The following is a 20,746-nucleotide window of genomic DNA, read 5'->3' on the forward strand; positions in this document are numbered from 1 at the left end:
GCCGGGTGTGGTGGCTCATGCCTGTAATCCCAGCACTTTGGGAGGCTGAGGCGGGTGGATTACCTGAGGTCAGGAGTTCAAGACCAGCCTGACCAACATGGTGAAACCCTGTCTACTAAAAATACAAAAATTAGGGGGGTGTGGTGGCGGGCACCTGTAATCCCAGACACTTGGGAGGCTGAGGCAGGAGAATCGCTTGAACCCAGGAGGCGGAGGTTGCAGTGAGCCAAGATCACACCATTGCACTCCAGCCTGGGCGACAAGAGTGAAACTCCGTCTCAAAAACAAAACAAAACAAAACAAAAGGGCTCAATAAACATAAGCTAGTTAATGGAGCAGTTATGGAGATGACTCTTTTCACAAGTTGGACTCACTTGTGTTGTAAGGAAGCTTATGGTACCAAAGAGAAAATACAACTGCCCAGTTTTTCCTCTTTCAGATTTGTGAGACGTATAGGATGTTCCTCTGGAGCTCCATAGGAACGGAAAATCATTCACAACTCAGTTCTTCCTATCCTTCTCTGATTCAAGATGGGAAAATCAGGCTTATTAAATGACATAGCATGTTTTCTGATGAGTGGGAGAGGAGCCCATCATCCAGTTGGGACCGTCACCCTAATAGGAGGATGCAGAGCAGCTGCTGTATGGAAAATGTGAGTGGCATCACCATAGACAGGGAGAACAGGAGAAATGCAGCATTGGGGTACATTAAAACATCTCATTTAGCAAAGGTAAACCCGGTGAAGGGGAAACTTAAAAGAAAAGTCAATCAAGGTGGTAGAGACTGACACATGGATTAGGAGTGAAGCAGAGGGTCTTAGTGAGGTGTAGGTCTAGGTGTCCCAGCCAGGATCAAGAAAGCTTTGACTCTCCCTATAGCTTCCAAGTTTGTTCTGCATAGATGACCTTGAGCTTATAGATGTATAGATGACCTTTTGTGTTTGTACTACATCCCCTGTTTCTTCACCCATTTCCAACTTCCAGGAATCCAGTAGGGACAAGGGCAGCAACAGAGCCCCACCCAGGGCTTGCTTTGGACACAGTGAGCTAAAGCATTCGAGTGCCAACCCTCTTCTCATTATCTTATCTTAACTTATCATAAACAAATTTTATTTTAAAAAACAACTATGACAGGTAACGTGATCATTGTAGAAAAATGAAACAATAAATAAAGTAAAAAGAAAATAAATGTCATCTAAAATCCAGAGATAAGCATTGTTTACATTTAGCAAGATGAAATAATACTGTGGATATTCTTTGCCTTATAATATCTTATTTTTCTGAATCCATTTATGATTAGTCCCTACAATTCTGTGAGACCAGGTTTGGATCAGGAGACTAGCTTTAAAAAACAACAACACATCTTTTAATTAAAGTATCACCTATGTAAGAAAAATACACAGGCTGGGTACAATGGCTCACGCCTGTAATCCCAGCACTTTGGGAGGCCGAGGCAGGTGGATCACTTAAGGTCAGGAGTTCGAGACCAGCCTGGCCAACATGGTGAAACCTCATCTCTACTAAAAATACAAAAATTAGCTGGGCGTGGTGGGCTCCTGTAATCTCAGTTCCTCAGGAGGCTGAGGCAGGAGAATCACCTGAACCCTGCAGGTGGAGGTTGCGGTGAGCCGAGATCACGCCATTGCACTCCAGCCTGGGCAACAGAGTGAGACTGTCTCAAAAAAAAAAAAAAACCCAAACAAACAAACAAACAAAAAACAACAAAACACACAAATCATCAGTGTACTGCTTGATGAATTTTCGCAAAGGGACACACTACCCATACTGGAGTGGAGTGGCATGTTCAAGCAGAACTTGATGCACTGTAGAACACCCCATTGTGTCCCCTTCCAGACACTACCCCGCAAGGATAATCATTATCCTGACTTTTAGCACAATACATTACTTTTCCCTGCATTTGACCTTTATATAATATTCCACTGTGAATATACTATATTTTAAAAAATCACTTTTTTTTCTGTTGATAGAATTTAGATAGTTTCCACTTGGGACTACTACAAAGAGTGCTGTAACGTTCTTCTATGTGACTCTCGGTGAACACAAGAACAAACTTCTTTGGGGCCTATCTCGCGGTAGAACTGTTAGGTTGCAGGGTATGCCTATGCTCAGCTTTAGTAGAAGATATTGCCTTGACAGTTTTTACAAAACGCTTTTTAAATTAAATTTAATTTTTTTTTTGAGACAGAGTCTTGCTCTGTCACCCAGGCTGGAGTGCAGTGGCGTGATCATGGCTCACGGTAGACTGGACTTCTTGGGCACGGGTGATTCTCCCACCTCAGCCTCCTGAGTAGCTGGGACTACAGGTACATGACACTATGCCTGGCTAATTTTCTGTATTTTTTGCAGAGGTGGGGTTTTCCCACGTTGCCCAGGCTGGTCTTGAACTCCTGGGCTCAAGCAATCTGCCTGTCTCAGCCTCCCAAACTGCTGAGATTACAGGCACGAGTCACCATGTCTGGCCCAAAGGCCAGGCTAGATACTGTCAAACAATTTTCCATAATGATTGTACCAGTTTACTCTGGTATCGACTGTGTGTGACAGTTCTAATTGCTCCACACCTTGTCAATATTTGATTTTTTTTTTGGTATTTTTAATCTTGCCATTCTGGTTGGCGTGTAGTAGGATCTCACTGTGTATTTATCTTACATTTCTCTGGTGCTTAATGAAGATGAGTAACTTTTCATATGTTTATAGACCATTTATTTATATTTATTTATTTATTTATTTTTGAGACAGAGTCTCACTCTGTCCCACAGGGTGGAGTGCAATGGTGCGATCTTGGCTCACTGCAACCTCCGCCCCCCGGGTTCAAGTGATTCTTCTGCCTCAGCCTCCCGAGTAGCTGGGATTACAGGTGCACCCCACCGTGCCCAGCTAATTTTTGTATTTTTAGTACAGACAGAGTCTCACCATGTTGGACAGGCTGGTATGGATCTCCTGACCTCCAATTATTCACCTGCCTTGGCCTTCCAAAGTGTTGAGATTACAGGCGTGAGCCACCACACCTGGCCAATAAATTTCAAGCATGCAGTTTATATAGCAATATAGGCCATTTAGACATCTCTTTTGTAAAATGTGTGTTTAATATTTTGGCTGATGTTATATTGGGTTGCCTGTGTTTTGCTTTTCTTTTTTCTATTTATTTATTTATTTATTTATTTAAAGACAGGACTTCCCTGTCACCCAGGCTGTAGTGCAGTGGCACATTCGTGTCTTTCTGCAGGCTTGACCTCTCAGGCTCAAGTGATCCTCCAACCTCAGCCTCCTGAGGAGCTGGGACTATAGGCATACACTATGATACCCAACTAATTTTTTTTTTTTTTTTGAGATGGAGTCTAGCTCTGTCACCCAGGCTGGAGTGGAGTGGCATGATCTCGGCTCACCGCAACCTCCGCTTCTTGGGTTCAAGCAATTCTCCTGCCTCAGCCTCCTGAGTAGCTGGGATTACAGGCTCCCACCACCACGCCCAGCTAATTTTTATATTTTTAGTAGGGACGGGGGTTTCACCATATTGGCCTGGCTGGTCTCGAACTCTTGACCTCTGGTGATCTGTCTACCTCGGCTTCCCAAAGTGCTAGGATTATAGGCATGAGCCACCACACCCAGCCTGATACCCAGCTTGTTTTTAATTTTTTTTGTGGAGACAGGGTCTCACTATGTTGCCCAGACTGGTCTCGAACTCCTCCCCTCAAGCGATCCTCCTGCATCAGCCTCCCAAAGTGCTGGGATTACAGGCATGAGCTACAGCTCCTGGCCTGTCTTTTTCTTATTGATTTGTAGTTCTTTATATATGCTGGATACTTATCCTTTCTTGAATATATGTACTTCAAATGTCATCTCCCTCTCTGTGGGTTGCCTTTTCATTCTCCTGTAGTTTTTTTTTTTTATGAGGAGTATTTAAAAAATTTTAATATAGTGCATATCAGTTTTTTTCTTTTATGGTTGATGCTTCTTGTTTCCTTTTCAATTCTTTTTCTGGCTGGGCGTGGTGGCTCATGCCTGTAATCTCAACACTTTGAGAAGTTGAGGCAGGACGATTGCTTGAGCCCAGAAGTTTGAGACCAGCCTGGGCAACAGGTGAAACCCCATCTCTACTGAAAATACACAAAAAAATTAGCCAGGCACGTTGGTGCATGCCTGTAGTCTCAGCTACTCAAGAGGCTGAGGTGGGAGAATCACCTGAGCCCGGGAAGTCAAGGCTGCAGTGAGCCATGATTGTGCCACTGCACTCCAGCAGCCTGGGCAATGGGAGTGAGACCTTATTAAAAAAAAAAAAAATTAGCTGGGTACGTGCATGCAGTCCAGGTTACTTGGAAGGCTAAGGTGGGGAGGGTCACTTGAGCCCAGGTGTTTGAGGTTATGGTGAACTATGATGACGCCACTGCACTTCAGCCTGGGTGATGGAGTAAGAAGGTGTCTCTAAAAAAAGTAAAAAATAAATAATAATTTTTGTCCTCTTCAAGGTCATTGAAGATGTTCTTCTGTCTTTTTTTCTAAAAACTTTATTGTTTACTTTTCACATTTAGATCTTTGAGTCATCTGGAATTGTTTTGTTATGGTCTGAAACTGGGATTAAGATTAATTTTTCCCTTATAGTTTCAATATCTAACTGACCTAGCACCATTTAAAATTTTCACACTTTTCCTTTTTTTTTTTTTTTGAGACGAAGTTTTGCTGTTGTTGCCCAGGTTGGAGTGCAGTGGTGCGATTTCCGCTCACTGCAACCTCCACCTCCTGGGTTCAAATGATTCTCCTGCCTCAGCCTCCCGAGCAGCTGGGATTACAGGTGCCCGCCACCATGCCTGACTAATTAAAAATTTCACACTTTCCCCACTGCATTTCATCTGGTCTGTTTTCTGGAATCTCTATTCAGTTCCAGTGGTCTCTTTTTCTGTCATTCGGCACCATACACACACACACACACACACACATATATATACATATATATATACACACATATATATACACACATATATATATATATATCTTCATTTGTTTATTTTTTCAGAGATGGAGTTTTGCTCTGTCACCCAGGCTAGAGTGCAGTGGCTTGAACATGGCTCACTGCAGCTTCAACCCCCTGGGCTCAAACAATCCTCCTGTCTCAGCCTCCTGAGTAGCTGGGACTACAGGCAGACTTTGGCACTTTATTTAATGGCTATGTACTATTTCACTGTCTGGAAGTGCAATCTCCAATCTCCAATTGCTAAGCTTTAGCTTTTTTTTTTTTGAGAGGAAGTCTTACTCTTGTCCCCCAGGCTGGAGTGCAATGGTGCAATCTCGGCTCACTGCAACCTCTGCCTCCTGGGTTCAAGCGATTCTCCTGCCTCAGCCTCCCAAGTAGCTGGGATTACAAATGCCTGCCACCACGCCCGGCTAATTCTTGTATTTGTAGTAGAGACGGGGTTTCGCCATGTTGGCCAGGCTGGTCTCGAACTCCTGACCTCAGGTGATCTGCCCGCCTTGGCCTCCCAAAATGCTGGGATTACAGGCATGAGCCACTGTGCCTGGCCGCTTTTAGCTTGCTTTCAATTCAAAATATTTCCTTTCTTTCTTTTTTTTTTTTTTTTTTGAGACAAGAGTCTCACTCTGTCGCCCAGGCTGGAGTGCAGTGGTGCGATCTCGGCTTACTGCAACCTCTGCTTCTCAGGTTCAAGCAATTCTCCTGCCTCAGCCTCAGCCTCCCGAGTAGCTGGGATTACAGGTGCCCGCCACCAAGCTTGCCTAATTTTTTGTATTTTTAGTAGAGACAGGGTTTCACCATGTTGGCCAGGCTGCTCTTGAACTCCTGACCTCAGGTGATCCACCCGCCTCGGCCTCCCAAAGTGCTAGGATTACAGGCGTGAGCCACTGCGCCTGGCCCAAAATTTTTTCTAATATCTAGCTTCCTACTCCAAAAACAGTATGTTCTATTCAATCAGTGAGTCTTTTATTCCCTTCTCCCTAGTTGAGTATGCTGTGGATTCTTTTTGTAAGTACAACAGTGCTGTGGAATAAAAGGGGGTCAGGGCCCTTGTCTGGGAGCTGCAGATGGTTAGCTGCCACCCAAAGTAAGGGTCTTTTTCTGAGCCTAAGTCTCTAGGGTTGTTGACAGAGTCATTCTCATGCATGAGAACTATTTCCAGCTGCAGTGGCAATCCTGGAAATCGAAGAGAAGCAATGACACTGTATACACATATATGAGAGAAGGGAGTCTGAGGAACCTCTCTTTATTTCTGAACCTCTCTTTATTTCTTCTATCACCTCCTCTTTGGAGGAGCCCAGCCCCCTTGGTTCTACCCCATTTCCCAAGGAGACCGCCCTTCTTCCTCCACACCTTGTCCTGGACTCTGTCTTAATTCTGGAGATAAACTTACATCCCAAGTAAACCTTCTCAATGAAGATGTTCAGGGAAACCCACAGGAGATGAACCCAGAAATGTTCATTTTGCCAAGGAAAACTTAAATTCGCAGCAGGGATGATCTGGTCGAGTGATGTGCTGCTGGCTAACAGGAAAGTGAGGCTCAGGCCAGAGCCCAGGAAAGAGTTAGTTCAGCCCATCTGAGGCTTCAGGGCTGGGGAGGTTCTGGTCCCAGCTGTGGATGGATGTGCTCTTCCAGCCTTCCTCCCACCTCACCCAGGAAGAGGGGTCAGGGCCAAGAGCAGCGCAGATGTGAGCCATGAAGGAGCAGAGGCAACGGAAAGGGGCTGGAAGGTGAAGGGAGAGATGATCTGATGGAGACCACGTGGGGCTGGGGGAATTGCAAGGGAAATCAGAGGAAGGGGCTGGCAGACTGGAGTGACAGTCATGTTTGCTTTTTCCTAATTAATGCAGTTTCATTACAAACCCCCTGCTGATTCCCAGCTGGTCGACTCAACCATAACAACATGTGGCCTGCCCTGCCTAGGCCAGGAACTGAGGCTTGAGTCTCCCAAGAAGGGTCTGGTTTCATCTGCAGCCACTGCCTTCCTCCGCCTCAAGGGCTCTGTCCGGATGAAGGAAGGGACAGCACCTTAAGCTGGGGAGAGAACTGCAATGGGAACGGCCTGGGCCTGGCCGCTTTGGGCTGGCCTGGTGACACACCTCTGTTTCCTATGACCTTTAAAAAGGGCAGTTCCCTCCTGTTAGAGCTCCTGCCTCCCAAACAGGTATGAGCGGGGGTGGGGTGGGGAGTCCTTGGACAAAGAACCCCTTGCCTGGTGGTGGCTGCTCTACAGGTGTGTCCTGCTTGACGCAATAGGCCTGGAAACAATAGGGGTGTGTCTAGAGTCTCTGCTAATTCAACATTTTCCATTGCTTTTTCAGTGCTGTTTGTCTTTTCACGAGGACTTTTACTCTGCCCAAGTTATTCATTCTATCCACACATTTGTTCATCATTTATTTTGCCAGTGAGTATCAATTGAGGAGCTACTATGTGCCTTTTATAAACAAACGATGACGTGCACTAGTCAACACTCCAGGGGTGAAAGTTCTTGTCTGACAAAGAAACATTTTGTAAACTCGATGGTTGCCCTGGAATTTACTTGCTCTCTCTCTCTCTTGTTTTAATTTAAAATTTTAACTTTTTCATTGTGAAATAAGACACACATCCAGGAAAAGTATATAAAACTTAAATGTACTGTATAACCGATTAATTATAAAGCAAACCTGATTCATTTCTATGCTGGAGCATTAGGCTATGCAGAGCCCTAATATGGATAATGAGGGAAAACACAAAAAAGAAGTGGAATTGGCGAGAGGTAGAGTTAGGGAGCTTCAGATCCCAAAGCCTTCTGGGAAACTGAGGCCAGAGGAAGAAGGCCCCAACCAAAACTGCCTGACACAGGGGAGGAGGCCTGCAGTGGCATTTGGGTGCACTCCCAGGCACGAGCCAGGATCCAATCCAAGTGAGAGGTTCAGGCTGTGATTGGGGCCAGTGAGGCCTGCTCAGCTCAGGTCTCTCCCAGTGTAAGCAAACCCTGGCCAGACATTTTTACAGAATGCCAGATGCCCTTTCTGAAAAGGCCGCGATGTCCTTGTTATGTGAAGAGATGCACCCAATTCCTTTCTCCTGGTGTCCACATGCAGTTTTTTGTGTGTAAGGAAAAGGTTTTAGCTTCTTAGGACACTTTGGAACTATTGGCTATTTTTGCTAACACGCACAAAATGGCGCCCTAGGGAGACACTGTCTCCTGTGTACATCCCTGTGTGTCATCTGTTTCTTCCCCTATGAAGAAATAGATAAAGTCAAGCCCGGGTGAGGTGGCTCATGCCTGTAATCCCAGGACTTTGGCAGGCCAAGGTGAGAGGATCGCTTGAGGCTAGCAGTTCAAGCCTACAGCGAGCTATGAATGTGCCACTGTACTCTAGCCGGGGTGAGACCCTGTCTTTAAAAAAATTTAAATTAAAATTTAAAAAAAGATACAGGGCTGGGTGCAGTGGCTCACACCTGTAATCCCAGCAGTTTGGGAGGCTGAGGTAGGTGGATCACTTGAGGCCAGGAGTTCTAGACCAGCCTGGCCAACATGGCGAAACCCCATCTCTACTAAAAATACAAAAATTAGCCAGGTGTGGTGGTGCACACCTGTAGTCCCAGCTGCTTGGGAGGCTGAGGTGGGAGAATTGCTTGAACCTGGGAGGTGGAGGTTGCAGTGAGCCGAGATCATGCCACTGCACCCCAGCCTGGGTGACAGAGTGAAATCTTGTCTCAAAAAAAAAGTAAAAAATGATACAGAAGCAGGAGGAAGGCACTGCAGATGGGAAATCAGGCTGTCCCCTAACCAACTGGAAATATGCAATCAGATACTCATGTTCTCTGGGCTTCAGTTTCTCCATCTGTAAAGAGTCCCATTTGGTTCTAGAATTCTGCTTCCATAAACAGGCCCATCATTGGTCCCTAGAGTGGCACGAGTTCAGTGTGTAGCCTCCTCCCTGCTCTGCTGTTCTTCAGTCTCACCCGCTTTTATCCTCAGCAATCCCCTCAAAGCCAATAAGCCCCAAAGCCACAGCAATATTCTTTTGAGCTCTAGCCTTTAGTATCCAACTGCCTACAGAAGTTTCTGTCTGGTTCTTCTGAAGGATCTTAAATGCACAGTGTCTAGGTAAGCGCATCACAACCTTCTTTTTTTTTTTTTTGAGATGGAGTCTCGCTCTGTCGCCCAGGCTGGAGTGCAGCGGTGGGATCTCAGATCACTGCAACCCCCGCCTCCCAGGTTCAAGTGATTCTTCTGCCTCAGCCTTCCGAGCAGCTGGGACCACAGGCATGCGCCACCACGCCTCGCTAATTTTTTTGTATTTTTAGTAGAGGTGGGGTTTCACCATATTGGCCAAGCTGGTCTCGAACTCCTGACCTTGTGATCCACCCACCTTGGCCTCCCAAAGTGCTGGGATTACAGGCATAAGCCACTGTGCCCGGCCAGCCATCATCACCTTCCTAATAAATGCCATCCCTGATGTTGGTCTCCTGGTCACTCACAGAGTCACCATCAACTGCCCTCCCCTCAATTTTCAAAGTTTTCCCACATTTCATAAATTTCAAAGTTACCTTATAATTTCCCCCTCTTCCTTGCTGTTTCAATTCCCACCACCTTCTATAGTACCTTGGTTTTCCTATTGCCTTCAAGCTTCCCACCTCCAATCTGCTCTACTGCTACGGTTTAATGTTTCTTTTCTTTTCTTTTTTCTTTTCTTGTCTGCAGCCCTCCAGGAAGACCGTGCTTAGGTGGGGGTGGCAGGGGGTGCAGGGCATGAGAAGGCTGCAGGGCAGGCAGGACAGGGGCAGTCACAACACTCCTTCATTAATACTGTTCATGACTTGAAGAAACCTCTGAGTGAACTTTGGATCTGATGGTTTCAGGGTGAATTTATTAAAGTTGAGGGTATTCATATTAAAATAATATAAACTAGATTTTGCCTGGGGCATGGGTACTCATGCCATGTGGTATGTGCTCCACAGACAGCTTGTGTGTGCGCGTGTGTGTGTTTGTGTGTGTGTGAGAGAGCTGTCATAACTCGATATTTGGAAAAATGCCATGTTTTTCCATTTGCTTACAGTTTCCTTTTGACCCCAGAGAAGACTTTTTTTTTTTTAGCTCTATGAGCAGCTATCCAGAGAAGATTTTTCTGATGCATTTGTCACTAGGAGCTGCCAGGTCATGGAACGTGAGAACCCAGGGGAGGAAGTGGAGCCGGCCTCTCTGCTTACTCCTACTGGGTCATTGGGAGGCAGCTGGCCAGAACGGAGGGAGAGAGAGAATGTTTCTTTGCCCTTTTTTTTTTTCCCATCTGACCTTTTAAAGGGACTTGTGCCCTGCTGCCTTCCTCTCAGAAACTGCATGCACGTTTGAATGAAGGCAGGGAGGGGGATGGGGGAACATGGACCATTAGGTAGGTATCCAGCACACTGCTTCCAGGCTAGGTTGGTCCCCAGATCTCTGTCGGGGTCCAGGGCTCAGGGCCATTCCATCACCTTAGATACCAGGGGTGTGTCTGAGGTGATGGAATGTTGCTGAAAACCTGTGTATTTCATCTGCCTCAGGCCCCTGAGTCTCTGAGATCTGAGGGTCTCTGATGGGTGGGATGGCCTCTCATTCTTACACCAGTTCTGGGAGGCAGGAAAGGGCAGGCAGAGGGGGTTCCTCTTTCTGGAATGAACCCCCCTACTCGCACTAGCTCCAGAGAGGACAAGTGACTTGCCCAAAGTGACCCAGCAAGTCAGAGACAGAGTCCTATTCAATCAAATGACCTGACTTCAATCCCAGATAGAGATACTGCATTTGCTCTCTGGTTGGGAGGAAGGGATTTCTTGGGGGGCAGGATATTCCTGTTGTCCTATTCATTGTCACCTGCCGAGACTGAGAAGAACCTGCTCTGCTCCCTCAACCCTGGGTATGCCCAAGGAGCAGATGGCGGGGAAAGAGCAGAGTGGGGAAAGAGGGAGGGAGAGGCCAGGACAGGGGGAGGCCGAAAGAGAGGAAAGGGCTTGGGGACAGAGGGAGCTGGAGAATGAGCAAACAAAGTCCTGGAAAACAACTTGTATCCCCTTCCCGGCCTCGCTGCCTGCCTTCTCCACTGGAGACAGTCATTTAGAATAATGAGTCATAATTTGATTACATTATCTTCCAGCCTCGCAAGGTAAACAAGGATCTCCCCTGGAAGGAAGGAACGGGGTGGCCCAGGCTTCTGGCAGACTCCCTGAGCCTGGGCAGGGGTTTTCCCCTCCTGCAGTTGTCCCTCTCTTCCTGAGTGCGCTTGAAAGACACGTCTGGGTGGCTTCAGCCCCATGTTCCACTAACATTTACATTCTCTTTGTGTCTTCTGTCTGACCCCCCGCTCCCCTCCCTGGTAATATCCTTGCCCTGAAGCCTGCACACCATGTAAATATTTAAACCGATCTATTATTTCCTGTTTATTATCAGCATAAATCCTGAGTTCATTCATTGAGCATCTGTCCCCTGGTGTCTATCTCAGAAGGGGAGGCCTGAAGCCAGGGCCATATGTCCACTCTTTTCTAGGAGTACAGAGTCTCTCAGGGCAACTGGATTGCTAATTTTGTCTTTTATTTACTTAATTTGTTTCTCCAACTTAAAAATTGTGGTAAAATATGCATAAATTTTACCACCTTAATTTTTTTTTTTTGAGATGGAGTTTCACTCTTGTTGCCTAGGCTGGAGTGCAATGGCACAATCTTGGCTCACTACAACCTCCGTCTCCCGGGTTCAAGCGATTCTCCTAACTCAGCCTCCCAAGTAGCTGGGATTACAGGCATGCACCACCACGCCTGGCTAATTTTTTGTATTTTTAGTAGAGATGGGGTTTCTCTATGGTGGTCAGGCTGGCCTTGCACTCCCGACATGTGATCTGCCTGCCTCGGCCTTCCAAAGTGCTAGGATTACAGGCATGAGCCACCGCGCCCAGCCCATCTTAACCATTTTTAAATGTATAGCTCTAGTAGTATTAAATACATTCATATGGCTGGGCGCCGTGGCTCACACCTGTAATCCCAGCACTTTGGGAGGCCAAGGTGGGTGGATCACCTGAGGTCAGGAGTTCCAGACCAGCCTGACCAACATGGTGAAATCCTGTCTCCACTAAAAATACAAAAAATTGGCTGGGTGCAGTAGCTCATGCCTTTAATTCCAGCACTTAGAGAGGCCGAGGCGGGAGGATCGCAAGGTCAAGAGATCGAGACCATTCTGGCCAACACGGTGAAACTGCGTCTCTACTAAAAATACAAAAATTAGCTGGGTGTGGTGGCACGTGCCTGTAATCCCAGCTACTCAGGAGGCTGAGGCGGGAGAATTGCTTGAACCCAGGAGGCAGAGGTTGCAGTTAGCCAAGATCGTGCCACTGCACTCCAGCCTGGCAACAGAGCAAGAATCCATCTAAAAAAAAAAAAAAAATTAGCCGGGCGTGGTGGCGGGTGCCTGTAATCCCAGCTACTCAGGAGGCTGAGGCAGGAGAATTGCTTGAACCGGGAGGCAGAGGTTGCAGCGAGCCGAGATTGCGACACTGCACTTCAGCCTCGGTGACACAGTGAGACTTCATCTCAAAAAAACAAACAAAACAAAACAAAACAAAAAAAATTCATATTGTTAGGCAACCATCCCCACCTTCTATCTCCAGAATTCTGTTCATCTTATAAAACTGAAACTCTGCATTAATTTACACAAATTCGCCATTCCCTCTTCTTCCCCTTTCCCTGGCACCACCCTTTCACTTTGTCTCTGGATTTGATGACTCTAGGTGCCTCATATAAGGGGAATCCCTCAGTATTTGTCTTTTTGTCACTGGTTTATTTCACTTAGCATGATGTCCTCAGGTTCATCCATATTGCAGCAAGTGTCAGAATTCCCTTCCTTTTTTTTTTTGTTCTGAGGCAGGGTCTCACTTTGTCCCCCAGGCTGGATGGAGTGCAGTGACATGATCTTGCTCACTGTAGCCTCCACCTCCCGGTTTCAAGTGATCCTCCTGCCTCAGCCCCCCAAGTAGCTGGGACTACAGACATGTGCCACCATGTCCGGTTACTTTTTGTATTTTTTTGTAGAGATGGGGTTTCACCATGTTGCCCAGGCTGGTCTCAAATTCCTGAGCTCAAGTGATCCACCCACCTTGGCCTCCCAAAATGCTGGGATTACAGGTGTGAGCCACTGCACCTGGCCATTCCCTTCCTTTTTAAGGTTATATTCCATTGCATGTACGAACCACATTTTGCTTATGTGCACTTGGGTTGCTTCTGCCTTTTAGCTGTTGTGAATAAGCTGCTATGAACATAGGTGTACAAACCGGCTTTCTTTTTTTATTATTAAAGCCTATTTTTTATTGATTGCTTATTATGTGCTCAGGACTGTGTAGACTTAATCACTTAATTGTCACAAGTACTTCCTAGGTGGCAACTATTCTCTCCATTTTATGAATGAAGAAATTGAGGCTCTGACAAGCCAAGTAATTTGTCCGAGGTGACGAAAGGGGAGAGCCAGAATGAGCACCTGCTCCTGTTCTTTAACCACCCTTTTACTGAATTGTGTTGATGATGGACACGAAGATGAGGTCTTGGGGTATATTGCCTGCAACACCTCCCTCCCCTCTCCAACAGAAAGGGCAGACTCTTCCCCTGACCATCTGCCCAGTGAGATTGGGAGTGAATCCATCCTGCCTGGATGATTCCATCAGCGAGAGCTCTCATTCCTGGCTGCTCATCAGCATCAACCAGGGAATTAAAAGATGATGCCCTGGCCTCTCCCCGGAGTTAAACAGAACAGTTGAATTGAACTCTCTCAGGGCTGGAGCCCAGGCAGCAACGTTTTTTAAAGGCTCCTTAAATGGTTCTATGTGCAGCCAGGGTTGAGAACCACTGGGCTAGAGGAGAGCGGAGGAAGACTACAGGAGAACTGGTTCCCTGTCCAGCCTCTTTGACTTTCCTTGTGAACTGCTCCACCGCTTTCCCAAGAGTGGCATTTGGCTATGAATGCCCTGAATCCCGTGACTCAGAACCCCTGGAGTGCCTCCCTTCTTTTCCTCCAGAGGTTCTGTTTGGGGTGTGTGAGTGTGTGTGTGTGTGTGTGTGTGTGTGTGTGTGTCCCCTGTGTGACATAGGGCCCGGATGGACCTATCTGGACCAGCCAGACCCTAGAATGAAAACAAGTTGCTGACAGCCCTCAGGCCACCAGAAATGAATTTCCGTCACCTCCCAATCAGGAGTGAGGGAACTGAGGGGGAGGGCCGGGGTCAGTGCGTCATCAGAGGGTGGGGAGAGGAGGAGGGGAGTACACAGGCCCCACAGGGCGGGGTCAGGGAAATTAGCCTCTGGGCCTGCCCCGGCTCTTTTGCCTGTGACTGTGGCACAACTCCTGTGGTGTTTTGCCCCAAGCCCCACCCATCCTGAGTCTCCCTGAGCTCTGGCTAAATCCAGGGTGGTGTCCAAGCCTGGAGAATTTCCAGGTTGGGCTCTGCCCTAAGGCATCCAGCCTGTGGAGCTGCTTGAATGGGGGCACGTTGGGATGAGGGGGATCAGTTAGCCTGTCCTGGGGATCTTCCTCCAAGCCAGCCTTGAGCCAAGACCTGTACGATCCATGTGGGCCTAGCAGCCTGCCAGCTCAGTGCCTACAGCAACATGGAGGAAGGGGCTGGGGGTGCAGAAGAAGACCTACCTTGGGCACTGGAGGGCAGAGGTTCAGCCACTGCCCTCCTGTGTGCCCCTATGCAATCACTTCTCTCTGCGCCGTGACATCTCCATGTGCGTTAATTATAAAGGATTAAAGGATTTGGCCCAGATCCCTAGTTCCCAAATTCAGTTGCGCTTTGGAATCTTTAGGGGAGCTTTAAAAACTACCATTGACAATTTCATCCTCCAGAGATGCTGATTTAATTGGTGTAGTTTGTGGCCTGAGCATCAGGAGTTTTAGAAGATCCCCGAGTGAGTCTAATTTAAAGCCACGTTCTAGAAAACTGCTTCCTAGCCACAGATACATCACGGCACCCATAGAACATGACAGTATTTGAACAACACACTGTTTCTTAGTCGCTCTGTGCCTCAGTTTCCTCATCTGTACAATGGGGATAATAATAGAACTTGCTTGGTAGGGTTGTTGTGAAGATTATATGAGCTAATGCAGAAAGGCATTGAGAGGAGCACCTGGCAAGTAGTAAAATGCTCAATAAATGTGAGCTGTTTTTATTAATTACCCTCTGGCTCTGCTCCAGGTCTGGCCCAACTTCCACCCTCTGTCTTATCTCTCCATGTTCACACACCTCACCAAAGCGACTCAACCTGGTAAACATTTACTAGGGGTCCTCTGTGTGAACCATGCTGTGCCAGGCATTGAAGAAGGGATGTGGTGCATTTGGAATCACCTATGAAGCCGGGGACCCAGAGATGCATAAAACAGGTTTTTGCTCTCAAGACCCACAATCCAGGCCGGAAGAGGCAAGCATGGAAACAGACCTGGCAGAAACACTTCAGGGCTGTTTAATACAGAGGATACTGTCACTCTTTCTGCTTTCTAGGGACATGGCATGGTTCCTCTTGGGGAAATGATTCTTTTGTGGGGAAATCACAGCAATGGGCCCTTTGTGCGAAAAAGGCATGGCTTGACTATGTGAAGATGAAGTCAAGACAGTGATAATTTTGCATAAGATATGAGGAAGCTGGCATCTATCTCTGAGACAACTGGCCAGAGAGGAGTGGAGATGGGGTCCTCGGAAGAGGGCCAGTGGGTGAGGACTACCATCAAATAAATACCCAGGCAGAATTAAGCCTCATCTTGATTTTTAAAAAGCATTTTTGTTTGTAGTGGTATATTTTCATATTTTAATTTTTTTTTTTTTTTTGAGATGGAGTCTCACTCTGTTGCCCAGGCTGGAGTGCAGTGGCATGATCTCGGCTCACTCCAACCTCTGCCTCCCGGGTTCAAGCGATTCTCCTGCCTCAGCCTCCTGAGAAGCTGGGATTACAGGCACGCACCACCACGCCCGGCTAATTTTTGTGTTTTTAGTAGAGGCAGGGTTTCACTATGTTGGTCAGGCTGGTCTCGAACTCCTGACCTCGTGATCCGCCCACCTCGGCCTCCCAAAGTGCTGGGATTACAGGCGTGAGCCACCGCACCCGGCCTTTTAAAATTTTAAGAATGTGAAAGTATATATAATGAAAAGTCTCCCTCCCCTTCTCCCCTCACCAGATTCTTATGTGGTTTCCCAGAGATATTCTAGGTATACGCAGCAAATGTATATCAACATGTTTTCACTTCCCCCACTCCCACACCCTCCCCCTTTGGTAAATATGCCATTCACAGTATTCTGCACCTAGCTTTGTATTTACTCAGCATTTGCTTAGCACTGTATTTACTTAGTGAGCATACCATGAGCAGCAAGAGCTTCCTCGTTATTTTTTCTGTTTTTTTTTGGTTTAGTTTTGTTTTGTTTTCTTTTTCTTTTTTTGAGATGGATTCTCGCTCTGTCATCCAGGCTGGAGTACAATGGCGTGATCTCAGCTCACTGCAAGCTTTTCCGCCTCCCGGGTTCAAGTAATTCTCCTGCCTCAGCCTCTTGAGTAGCTGGGATTACAGGCGCACTACCACCACGCCTGGCTAATTTTTGTACTTTTAGTAGAGACCAGGTTTCGCCATGTTGGCCAGATTGGTCTCAAACTCCTGACCGCAGGTGATCTGCCTGCCGCGGCATCCCAAAGTGCTGGGATTACAGGCATGAGCCACTGCACCCGGCCTCTGTTTTTGTTTTTTAATGTGTCAGTATTTTACACTGCTAAATGTACACACTTTATAGAGAAGCACAATCCTATGGTTTTTAAATAATAACAGGGAAATGGTTTAACATACTAGGGTTGGTTTGCCTAAGCCATTGCTCTCCAGCCTGGGTGACAGAGCGAGACCCTGCCTCAGAAAGAAAAGGAAAAAAAAAAAAATGGTTTCACTGTACATAATATATGTGTGAAGTGACCATAAACACTAGAAACATCTAGAAATACTAGAACTATATTTCAGAAGAATGTAGTTTGATATTTATTGAGTATAAAATTTTCTTTTTTTTTTTTTTTTGAGACAGTGTCTGAGTGCAGATCTTGGCTTACTGCAACCTCTGCCTCCTGGGCTCAGGCAACCCTTCTGCCCCAGTCTCCTGAGTAGCTGGGACTACAGGCGTGCACTATCACGCCCAGCTAATAGTATAAAAGTTTTGTGCACAGTGTAACAAATACAATTTTTACAAATCTGCTTTGAAAATGTGGTGGTCATTTCTTCGGGTTTCATACTATTTACTTCATCCATTGCATTTTAAATAGCTTTGTGTCTTGTAACAGCTCGGTTCATCTAGTCCCGGAGTCTAGCTCCAGTCAGCCCACTTTTACCCGCTTGGTGAGGACACCAGAGCCTGCTTCGTCTTCCATTACTGTTATTAAGATTCCAGTTGCCAGATGTTCCTCCTCTCCAGTCAGGTCAGCTATGAGCAAAGTGTCATCAAACACGGCAAAGGAAGTTGCAGCTGGGTAAGTTCTAGTATTCAAATAACTTCTCTTCTTAACTTCTGCTAAAATAGTCTCTTTCTAGCAACTTCAGGCAACTGTACATTTTAAAAAGCTGCTTACAAAGCAAATGTGCAGGCATCCAAAATGCTTCCATAATAGGCAAATGAGAGAGGCGAATGAGATCATAGCATAGAACTCAAGCACGCTTTCCTGGAGAAATGCGTAAATTCCTTTTCTGAATTATCTGTGAATTTGCAGTGATATCTTCAGTGATCTGGCTAGTGGCTTGGGTCCCTTCTCCAGGAGGTCCAGACTGAAATCTCAATGGAACACAAGGGTGGCAGAGCCCCAGTGGGAGCCACAGATCCTTTATGGAAGCATCTGTGGACGGTGCTGCAAACTCTGCTTTAACCTTACACATTACTGTAATATTGCCCAGCTTCACTAAAGGAGAACCGACTGCAGTACTAATTGAACCTGTGTTGACAGTTGTGGTTCTGAATTCACCAAGTTCTCTTTCATCAGCAAGGCAGATCTCTTTCAGAAATCTCCTGTAATTACCAGAGGTTCCGTGGTTTTGAACCCAGCTACCATCTTCCCAGTGCCAACTGTCCCCTCATTATTGTGATTTTTTACAGCTGCATGGTGTTCCACTATGTAGACGTACCAGGGTTTATTCACCCGGACTCCTGTTGTTTCACCTTGGTGTTGAACTTGCTTCCTGCTCTGTGCTGCGGTTTCCCACCATACAGTGAACCTTCAGGAAAGTCTGACGCATAGATGTGGGCTTAGGGGCAGATTGCCATAAAGCAGAGGGCTTCCGTGAGGAAAGGCTTGGGAGAACCCCCAGGTTTAGCCCTCAGAGGCGCTGAGAAGGGCTTGGCACCTTCCACAGTCTGTGGGTGGGGGCACCAGCCTTCCTACTGGGTGTTACAGGAAAGGGTAAGTCAAGGAGGCCCAAGGTCAAGAAGTCATCCAGATTGGAGATGCCCGGGTTGCTCAAATAATGGCAACATGTGGTGCCTAATTAGAAATTCAGACAAAGATAATAGTACAGGCAGAATTCAAGGTCATAGAATGCCACAGCCGGAAGGGGCCTCAGAGACCACTGAGTACTCCTCCTTAGAGTCATAATAATACAGAGTTAAAATTTATTGAGCCTTGCATGCTCTGTAGCATTCCAAGTGCTTTTTATCTATTAACTCATTTAATCCTCACACTATTTGAAGAAACCGAGATGCAAAGAAGATACAGCCAGGTTCACAAAGCCAGTACGCAAAGTGCTGGGACAAACCCCAGGAGCTTGTCTGGGGCCTATGCTCTTACCCTTCACGCATTCCACCTCTCTACACTGCTGAGGAGACTGAGCCCAGGGGGATGTCACTCAGCTCATTGGTGGCAGAGCCAGGGCTAGAACCCAGAAACCCTTTAGGTCCTCCCTCCAACACACTCACTGCCTCAGTTTGCCTGATGGGCTCGGAGGGGCCACAGCGAGGCAGGGGCAGGAGTCAGCAGGGGTGTGGCTCTGGGGATGAAGAGAATGGCTGTGATTCCGCCAGAAGAGTGGTGGGGCAGCCTGGTGCCTGCAGACAGGCAGACCCTCTGATATTACAGGTGGGTCTGGGATGTGTCTTGCAGCCCCCTGATGTTGACTCTCTCAATACTCTCTCCAACTGTGGTTTGTCCCCTTGGTGGTGTTTCTGTGGCCTGAACTGGCTCCTTGCCCTGTCTCCAGGCCCATTAGTTCCTCTCTCCCCACCTGTCATCGGCAGCATCACTTTACCAGATAAGCAGGGCCCACCCACAGTGTTTTTGGGGCAGCAGGGAGAGCATTTACTCAAGAAACACAAAGAAACCACATGCAGGGTAGAACTGTGTACACAATGAGGACTCCATAAATGCTCTCAGCGTCTCCTGCTGAGGTCTAATGATAGAGACTTGGTAGTGATGGCTTCAGGACTTTCTGACCTCATCCAAGGATGAGGCACTTTCAACTACTCTTGCTGCAGGTCTGATCACCCCGTGGGTCTGTCTCAGACCCAGAGGCCACACCCACTGCACAGGTAAAGACCCAGGGATGGAGCAGGGTGGCAGCTCCTCCCTTCCTGCCTGGGCGCTCACCAGACTTTATTTATTTATTTATTTTGAGACAGAGTCTTGCTCTTGTCCCACAGGCTGGAGTGCAATGGCGTGATCTTGGCTCACTGCAACCTCCGCCTCCCGGGTTCAAGTGGTTCTCCTGCCTCAGCCTCCCGAGTAGCTGGGATTACAGGTGCCCGCCATCATGCCCAGCTAATTTTTGTATTTTTAGTAGAGACAGGGTTTCATCATGTTGGCCAGGCTGGTCTCAAACTCCTGACCTCAGGAGATCCACCCGCCTCGGCCTCCCAAAGTGCTGGGATTACAGGCGTGAGCCACCATGCCTGCTTTATTTATTTATTTATTTATTTATTTATTTATTTTTTGACACAGAGTCTTGCTCTGTGGCCGAGGCTGGAGTGCAGTGGTGTGATCTCGGCTTACTGCAATTTCTGCCTCCCAGGTTCAAGTGATTCTCCTGCCTCAGCCTCCTGAGCAGCCGGGACTGTAGGCATGCACTACCATACCCTGCTAATATTTGTATTTTTGTAGAGATGAGGTTTTTTCATGTTGGCCAAGCTGGTCTTGAACTCCTGACCTCAGGTGATCTGCCCACCTCGGCCTCCCAAAGTGCTGGGATTACCACTGTGCGTGGCCACTTCCCACACTCTTTACTGCCCATAGCTCTGCATGGCTCTGCTCATATTGGGCTGGCCTGGGGGCTGTGGGCAATTCTAGGTCATCTCAGTCCTTTTGGCACAGGGCCTGGCACGCAGTAGGCACTCATCAAGTTTGTGGGACCAATGAGTGAGGCCACCAGCCTACCATTCTGTGTCTTGGATGAAAGCTACATCATCCTCTATTCTCTGTCTGGCCCTCACCCAAGTCTCCCTCCTCCCCCTCCTCCCCCTCCTTCCCCTCTTCCCCCTCCTTCCCCTCTTCCCCCTCTCCTTCCTGACTCCCAAAGGAACTTGTAGTTTATCCAGCCTGTCTTTTTTAGTTTTAAACAGCTTTATTGAGATACAATTCACATATCTCCCAACTCACCCACTGAAAGTGTACAATTCAGTGGTTTCAGTGTATTCACAGACTTGTGCAACTGCCACACAATCCGTTTTAGAGCGTTTTCCTCACCAGCCCATCTTTTGGCAGCACCCATTCTGCTCAGCTTTCAAACACCCACAGGTCTCCTCAACTTAGAAAGAGCCTCCC

At 47.2% G+C, this 20,746-nt stretch overlaps 1 pseudogene; it reads right to left on the minus strand.

The window, feature by feature from the left end:
- Positions 1-16,897: 16,897 nt before the first annotated feature.
- On the minus strand, positions 16,898-18,049 carry LOC100970561 (exosome complex component RRP43-like; annotated as a pseudogene).
- Positions 18,050-20,746: the final 2,697 nt, after the last annotated feature.

The sequence above is a fragment of the Pan paniscus genome, chromosome 5 (genome assembly GCF_029289425.2).
Source record: "Pan paniscus chromosome 5, NHGRI_mPanPan1-v2.0_pri, whole genome shotgun sequence".
Taxonomy (NCBI): domain Eukaryota; kingdom Metazoa; phylum Chordata; class Mammalia; order Primates; family Hominidae; genus Pan; species Pan paniscus.